At 37.0% G+C, this 8,711-nt stretch overlaps 1 protein-coding gene across 1 annotated transcript in view; it reads left to right on the top strand.

The window, feature by feature from the left end:
* Positions 1-2: 2 nt before the first annotated feature.
* Positions 3-8,711, top strand: part of VPS11 (VPS11 core subunit of CORVET and HOPS complexes) — a 51,303-nt gene continuing 42,594 nt past the window's right edge. The window contains exons 1-2 of the mRNA XM_074302329.1: positions 3-202; positions 7,094-7,201. The gene's annotated coding sequence lies outside the window, so the exon portion shown is untranslated. The remainder of the gene's footprint in view (positions 203-7,093; positions 7,202-8,711) is intronic.

The following is an 8,711-nucleotide window of genomic DNA, read 5'->3' on the forward strand; positions in this document are numbered from 1 at the left end:
CCGCGCGAATAAACTCCGCCCACCGAGCCGGAGCTTCGGTCCCTGCGGTGAAGGGGTGTGGCCTGCCTGCGATTGTTAATTTCCAGTCCGGTGTTTCCTAAAATCTCTTAAACCCTGGAAGGAAGGTCACACACCGGCCAGTGCAAAGAGCAAAGAAATTGACCATCCGTAAATGTATTTGTGGAGACCTCGGAAAAGGGAGGTGAGAACCGTATTCCCTTCCAACTCAGAATCGTGAGAACTAAGGCTTAAAAACAAATTATTGTAAACCTACAACCATCCAAAAAAGTATAATAATCACATAAACGCGGGTCAAGTTGTCAGGAAAACCTGAAGATCCAGACGGGCCAAGCTGCCGCCCACCGGCTTATTTGCCAGTTAACGCGTGACCTTGAGCAGGACAGCCTCCACGAGTCCTGGGCAGCTTAGCTACCAAATCCCAAAACTGTTTCAGTTAAGGCCGCAACCAGAGACCCCAAGAAAACCTCAACGGAGAACAGTACATTTTAGAGAGAATATTACAACAAATAGGTTATAAAATGAAGCAGTTGATATATGTCATTCGGTATTAGCAGCACTTACATATTTTTTAATTGCTGTTGAATTATTGAGTTGTCACTACTGACAAACATTTTACATTCCTAATTCAATTTTCAACTGTACTTAATTCCCAGTAGCAAAGATGGGGAGAGTGAAAGAGGGAAAGAAGAATTTAAGATCTAAGCAGGCAGTAGCCAGCACTTATAATAATAATAGCTAACATTTATAGAGCTGTTCTTTGAAGTTTGAAAAGTACTTTGTTTTACATAGCCTTACAAAAACCCAATGAAATATAGCCATTTTTTTCATTTTCTGCCTTTTCTTTCTTTCTTTCTTTTTTTAAATTAAAGCTTTTTTATTTTCAAAACATATGCATGGATAATTTTTTAACATTGACCCCTTCAAAACCTTGTATTCCAAATTTTCTCCCCTTCCCCTTCCCCCTCTCCTAGATGGCAAGTAATCCAATATATGTTAAATATGTTAAAATACATGTTAAATTCAATATATGTAGTATAGCTATTATTAACATCATATTACAAATGAAGCATATAAGGCAATGCATCCACGGTCACGTAGCTAGAAAGTCTCAAAGGCAGGATCTGAACCCAGCTCTAACCCCTACCAGACTTGTGGGGGACTCTCTGGTCAAAAGTATTTGTCTATTTTGTGTGGTACGAGTGCCTCTCCCAGAAAGAAAGGGGAACTTCTGTAATCAAACCGAGGTCTAGCCATCCCTTTTGTTACCATGTCAATAGAAATCTGGATAAGTTGCAAAAAAATCAACAAAATATTTACATATTTGGATCAGAAATGGGAACATTGAGCAATAGAAACACCGCAGCTCTAACTCCTGTCTTCCCTAGCAGAATCCTAAAAGGATGCTCCCTCTGTCCAGGATCCCCTCACAAACTAGGGACAACTTAGCATCGGAGCTCACAGCTTTCCGAGGTCAGTCTGCCCCCTTGTGGAAGTCCTTTGCAACTTCTTATACAGCTCTGGCCAACTTTGGCAGTTACTGGCTCCCTTCCTTAGAGAAGCCAGCTGTATATACAATTCACATTTATAGTGTTCTAATTACAAAGCATGTTCCTTGCAAACGCCTTGTGAGGTAGATGGTGTGAATATCATCACCGTTTTACTGATTAGGAAACCTGAGGATCAGAAATTAAGTGACTTCCCTGTGGTCATACCGCTGGTCACTTGTGGAGTTGGGTTTTAGATTTGGGTCTTCACTCCAAGGCTAGTGCTCTTTCTACTACATTATTCTGTAAATGGAGATAAGTACTAGACAGCCATGGCACTTGTAGCTAGAGGAAGTATCACATCAATCACTCCTCTCCGTCCCTTCAGAGATACCCAGGCTATAGGATTACAACATGAGAAGGTACATGATGGGAGAGAAGGAAGGAAGGGTTAGAAAGAAGTGACTGGTGTCCTAGGTTCAAATCAAAGGACAGCAGTGAGAGGAAAGTGATGTCTTTGGTCTCAGGAGGAGCCTGGAGAGGAATGGGTGATAAGGAGGAGGGGAAATATTAAGAATATAGGAAAGGAAGAAAGCCTTACTTTGGAATAAATGGGAGTTCCACCTAGTTGAAGGAAGATGAGGACTTTACACTGGGTGGGGCCTGAGAGATTTGGTACCTGAAAAGTTTGCTTGTTTGGGGAAGAGGAGAGCTGAAATCCCTGGGAGTAGCTGGCACCTGGAAGAGTGAGAGAGCATGGAGCCAAGGAGATTTCCAGGCAAAATACAAAAGAAGGAATAAACCAGTGGAGAGGGAAGTGTCCTATCATAGTTATTCTGATACCTACAGTAATTGGCACAATGGAAAAGGGAAATGTGTGAGTTAAACCTACAAGACAGTGTAGAAAATATAAAAGGAAGATTTCAGAATGGATTCTTTGGAAACTTTGGTTATATGAAGAATATAAAGAAAAGTGAGAAATCAAATAATTAGAGGGAATCATGAACCAGAGATTAAGGTTCTCACATAAACATAAGGAGAAACTGGATAATGAAGAATAAAAAAAAATCTTTTTAAAAAAAATAATGAACAGGTCTGGGGGAACTTGCCTGACTGACAGAAAAAAAAAAGAGAAGGGAAAAATACATAACCAGATTAAAAAGCAAAAGAAGGGAACTAGTAAACAAAACCCTAATGGAAAAAAAAAAAAAAGGTTAACAAATGAAGAGAGAAATGGAGTAAAATATAAACCTAACTTATAATTTGCAATGTCAATTGATTAAACCAATAAAATGAAAATAAGTGGCAGATTAGTTAAGAAAACAAAACCCTATCATCAGTTACTTACAAGAAACATATTTTTAAAAATGACATACACCAAATAAAGTTGAGGGGATGGAAAAATTTTATTGTACATCAACTGAATCCAAAAAAGCAGTAGTAGTCATCATGCTATCAGACAAAATAAAAATAAGCATTAAAAAGAGATGAACAAGAAAATTATATTGAAAGGAATTATAAGCAACCAATAAATATCAGTAATAAATTTATATGCTTCAAATGTCTTAGTATACAAATACAATATCATTATCTAACCAACACAATAGCAGTAGGACACTTTAATATCTTTCTATCAGTTTTAGATAAATCTAAGAGAAAGCTAAACAAAAGGAGGAAAGTGGAACTGAAAAAAAATTCTGATAAGACTAGAGTTAAAAGACTTATGGTGTCTTCTAAATAGAATAACAAAAATGTACAAAGTTCTCTGCACCATATGGAACTTTTACAAAATTTGACCACACACTAGGACACAGGGATGTTACAAAGAGATGTAAAAAGACAGAAATATTCAATACATCCCTTAAAGACTATAATGCAAAAAAGAATAGAAATTGATGGGGCAGCTAGATTGTGCAGTGGATAGACAATGGGCCCTAAAGTCAGGAGGACCTGAGTTCAAATGCCATCTCAGACACAACACTTCCCAGCTGTGTGATCCGGGCAAAGTCACTTAGCCCCAATTGCCTCAGCAAAAAAATAAAATAAAATAAAAACTGACTTAGGGACCCCAAACATAAGCTACAGACCCAATGGAGACTTAACAATGAAATCTCAAATAAGGTATAACCAAATAACAAATATTAGTAATTATGTTACACAAAAAATAAATAACAGAATTGAGGTTTGAACCCAGGTCCTGTAACTTCAAATTCAGTATTACTTCCACCGTACCATAATGTAGTGGTACAATGTACCATAATGCAGTGGTACATTGCACTGTTGAATATCAAAGAATACTTTGATATTTTGCTAGTTTGGGATGTAGAAAAAGTTCAAGCTCTTTATTACATCTATCACTTGCTCCCTTCTTTCTTCCTTTCTTCCTTCCTTTCCCTCCCTCTGTCCACAACGACGGTATATTATGAAAATGACCAATATTGTATTAAAATTGTATTAAAAACCATGATTATTTCAATAGATGCAGAATAATCTTTGATAAAGTATAACTTTCTTTTATGCTAAAAACCCTACAAAAATTGGTATAGAGGGATCTTTTTTAATATTTTAAAAACCATCTTTTTAAAACCAAAAGTAAGTACCATATGCAATGGGAATGCATTAGAATCTTTTCTAATAAATATAGGAATGAAAAAAAAAAGCTTACTCTCCCCACTATTACTAAATATAGTTCTGGAAATGCTGGCATTAACAAAAAGACAAGAGAATTAAGAGTAATAAAGATAGATTTTAAAAAGAAAACTATCATTTTTTGCTGATCATATAGTAGTTTATGTGGAATATCTCAGAAAATCAGCAAAGATAATTGAGGCAATCAATGGCTTTAGAAAAGTTGTGTGTTTGTGTGCTACAAAACAAATTACTATAGATTAGGTCACAGAAAAAATATTTACTAATATTTCTAAGGTTAGCACATTTGTGTATCCAAAAATAACATTCTGTCAACTACCAGTTTGTCATTCCCCTCTGCACCTGTGTACCTCAAAAATCCCTTGTGTACCCTCAATCTTAACATGCAAATTGGTTAGCTCCAAAAGCCACTGAGATCAGGGGTTAAGTAACCCATTCTCCAGACACTTTGGTCATCTCTCCTCAGGAGCATGTTTAAACTAAATCCTCCCCACTAAATGGAACCGTGCCTCTATGACCCTCAATGAAACACTACCCTTACTTGAAAACTATAAAGCAGTCTAGCAGAAATTATACAACAAAATACAGCACACTATAATACTTTCTCAATTTATATATGTGTGTGACCTTAATATTCAAGCCCATACTGTAAATAAATTAGAAGAGAAACAGATCACGTATCTCTTGAAGCTTTAGTAATAGATATATTTTAATCAAATAGATTGATTTAGAGGCAAATCTAAATTGAGATTTAGAAGCAATTGTAAAAGATAAAATAGATAATTTTGATTACTTGAAATTGAAAAAGCTCCTGCAAAGACAACCTTAATGCATCTAAAATTAAAAGAGAAATGATTAAATGGGAGACAATTTTTCTATCAAATTTCTCTAATTAAGGGTTTAGTATCCAAGATAAATGAACAATGAATAAATATGTACAAGAATAAAAATATACTTCTCCTCAACTACAAAGTGGGGATAATAGCATCTACTTCACAGGGTTTTTTTTTAATTAAAGCTTTTTATTTTGAAAACATATGCATACGACCAGCAGGATGATTTCAGAGAGGCTGGGAGAGACCTACATGAACTGATGCAAAGTGAAATGAGCTGAACCAGGATATCATTGTACACAGGAACAACAAGACTATATTATGATCAACTCTGATGGATATGGCTCTTTTCAACACTGAGATGATTCAAACCCAGTTCCAGTTGTGCAGTCTTGAAGAGATACCTAGAGAGAGGACTGTGGGAACTAAGTGTGGATCACTACATAGCATTCTCACTCTCTCTGTTATTTGCTTGCATTTTTTTCTGTTTTTCTTTTTCTTCCTTCTAGATCTGATTTTTCTTGTGCAGCCAGATAACTGTATAAATATGTATACACTTATTGAATGTAACCTGTATTTCAACATATTTAACATGTATTGGACTACCTGCCAGCTGGGAGAGGAGGTGGGAGGAAGAAGAGGAAAATTTGGAACAAAAGGTTATGCAAGGGTCAATGTTGGGAAAAGTACCCATGAATATGCTTTCTAAATAAAAAGCTTTAATTAATTAAAAAAAAAAAAAAGAAAACATGCATAGATAATTTTCAACATTCACTCTTGAAAAACCTTGTATATACATTTTTTTCTCCCTCCCTTGCCCTCACTCCCTCCCTTAGACAGCAAGTAATCCAGTATATGTTAAACATATGCAATTCTTCATACATATTTCCATAATTATCATGCTGCATGAGAAAAATCAGATCAAAAAAGAAAAAAATGAGAAAGAAAACAAAATGCAAGTAAACAACAAAAAAAGTGAAAATACTATTTTGTGATCCACACTCAGTTCTCACAGTCCTCTCTCTGGGTCTCTCCATCACAAGACCATCGAAATGGGTCTGAATCACCTCGCTGTTGTAAAGAGCCACATCCATCAGAATTGATCATCATATGAACAAACTGATCATAGAAAGGGCTGGAGAGATTTACATGAAATGATGCTGAATGAAACAAGCAAAACCATGAATACACTGTACACAATAACAGCAAGAATGTGCGATGATCAATTATGAAAGGATTGGTTCTTCTCAGAGATAAAAGAAATTCCAATAGACTTTGGACAGAAAATGCCATCTGCAACCAGAGAAAGAACTAAGGAGACTGAATATAAATCAATACATACTGTGTTCCCTTCTTTTTTCTGTTTTTTTTTTTTTTTTAATCTCTCCCATGGTTTTTCCCATTTGCTCTGATTTTCATCTCCCAACATAATTCATAAAAATTGTGTATTAAAAGTAAATAAATAAAAAATTAATTGGTCACCATATAATCTTGCTGTTGCTTTTACAGGGTTTTGTAAAGATCAAATGAGATAATTTTTGTAAATGCACAAAGTACTAATAAATGCTTACAAGTGCTTAATAAATGTTCATTCTCCTTCCCCTTTTGTATATATACTGTATAAAAGTAGACCATATAATACAGTAGGATCTTGTATTCCCTATATCTTAGTTAATTGTGCAACTGCGAATATGTGATTAGTTATAGAAAAAAAATAAGCATTTCTTTTTCAGAAGTACATCAAGGATGTCCTCAAAGTATACATAGATCATTGATATAAAGACAGAAGAAAAAGTTGATATAGATAAGTGGTTTTGTGGTCCTTTATCAATTTGGGAGGGGTTATAATACTGTCTATCAATGAATCAACAATCATTTATTAAATGTCTAATAGCACTAGCATTACATATAGATTTAAGGTTTGCAAAGTGCTTTATTTGTTATCTCATTTGAGCCTTATAACAATTCTGAGAGAGGTAGTATAATAGTTTATAATCTCCATTTTACAGATGAGGAAACAGATTTTTTAAGGTTAAGTGACTTGCTTGAGTCACATAGCTATTAAGTGTCTGAGGTCATATTGGAACTCATGTCTTCCTACTACAGGTTCAGCATTCTATCCACTGTGTCACTTCACTTCCAGAGAATATGTTAGAGACACGAAAAGTGAAATAGTCCCTGCCTTCAAGGAACTTTTAACAGGAGAGCCAAAAGGTACATAAATTTATACCTAGTCTGTATGAAGTAAATATAAAGTAGTTTGGAGAGGGAGGAAAGCTGCATGTAGAAGGTGTTGATTGAGCTGAGTTTTGGAGGAAATCAGGGATTCCAAGAGATAGAAGGGAGGAAAGACTGCCCCAGGTACGAGCTGAGCAAGCACTTGGGGACTGAAAATGGGAGCAGCAGGAAGCAGAGCCCCTTTGGAGAGAATATACTAGGTCGTGGAATGGAAGAAGGCTGTCAGGTGTGAAGACAAGTCCCAGAGGAGTTATATTTGATCCAGGGCCAGACCTAGGCTTTAGGCCAATGTGTATAAGCTTGACAGAGAGACATCAAATAAGGGATCATTGTAAAGGTTTGGGCCAGGGGAGATTCAGGCCCACACTAGGGTGCTAGTTGGTTTGTCCTTGGGTCCAGAAGAGGAGCATGACATAACTGCATGTAAATTGGATAATTGGATTTAAGTGAGGGTGGTCCGGTGGCAGGACACGGGTCAGGCGGATGGGAGATGTCTATGAGGGAGGAGGTATGTAAGGGATGTATGTGGAGCTAGAAACGGATTGGTCAAGTGGGTGAGGATGCCGCCAGCACTGGGCCCTGGGGGACTGGAAGGGCGTCGTCACACATACACCCTCACTCCGGTTTGCCTCTTTATCACCTCTTGCTGGGATCTCTAATACTCTCCAAAACTGGCTTCCTGGCAACTTCTCCCCAATCTAGCCCATTCTACTCAACTGCCAAAGTGATTTTCTTCTCCTTTTTTTATTATAGCTTTTTATATACCAGATATATGCATGGGTAATTTTTCAGTACTGACATTTGGCAAGCCTTTTGTTCCAACTTTTCCCCTCCTTTTCCCCACCCCCTCCCCCCAGATGGCAGGTTGACCAATACATGTTAAATATGTTAAAGTATAAGTTAAATATAATATATGTATACATGTTCAAACAGTTGTTTTGCTGTACAAAAAGAATCGGACTTTGAAATAGTGTACATTTAGCCTGTGAAGGAAATCTAATATGCAGACAGACAAAAAATAGAGGATTTGGGAATTCTATGTAGTGGTTCATAGTCATCTCCCAGAGTTCTTTCCCTGGATATAGCTGGTTCATTGATGAACTAAATCAACTCCAATAGAGCAGTAAAATGATTTTCTCAAAGTCTCTCTCTGATCCTCTCACCCCCCTCCTCAGTACATTCCAGTGCCTTCCCCTTCCCTCCGTGTTCTCCTTTTGAAGGCCCTCACAACCTGGCACCAGGAAGGTGCCTTTTCATCTCTTTTATCTATTCCTTCCATGCACAAATGCTCCAATTGAGCCTCACTGACTTGTCCTTTACACAGGACACCTTGTCCCAGATTTTGTCCTCGCTGTTCCCCACACTTGAAAAGTTCTGCTTCTCACTCACCATCGTGTCCCTGGCTTCCTTCAAGACAACTCAAATTCTGTGTTCGACGCAAGCCCACTCCTGGCTCTGACCCACGCCTTCTACTCTGAAATTACCT

The sequence above is a fragment of the Sminthopsis crassicaudata genome, chromosome 3 (assembly GCF_048593235.1).
Source record: "Sminthopsis crassicaudata isolate SCR6 chromosome 3, ASM4859323v1, whole genome shotgun sequence".
Taxonomy (NCBI): Eukaryota; Metazoa; Chordata; class Mammalia; order Dasyuromorphia; family Dasyuridae; genus Sminthopsis; species Sminthopsis crassicaudata.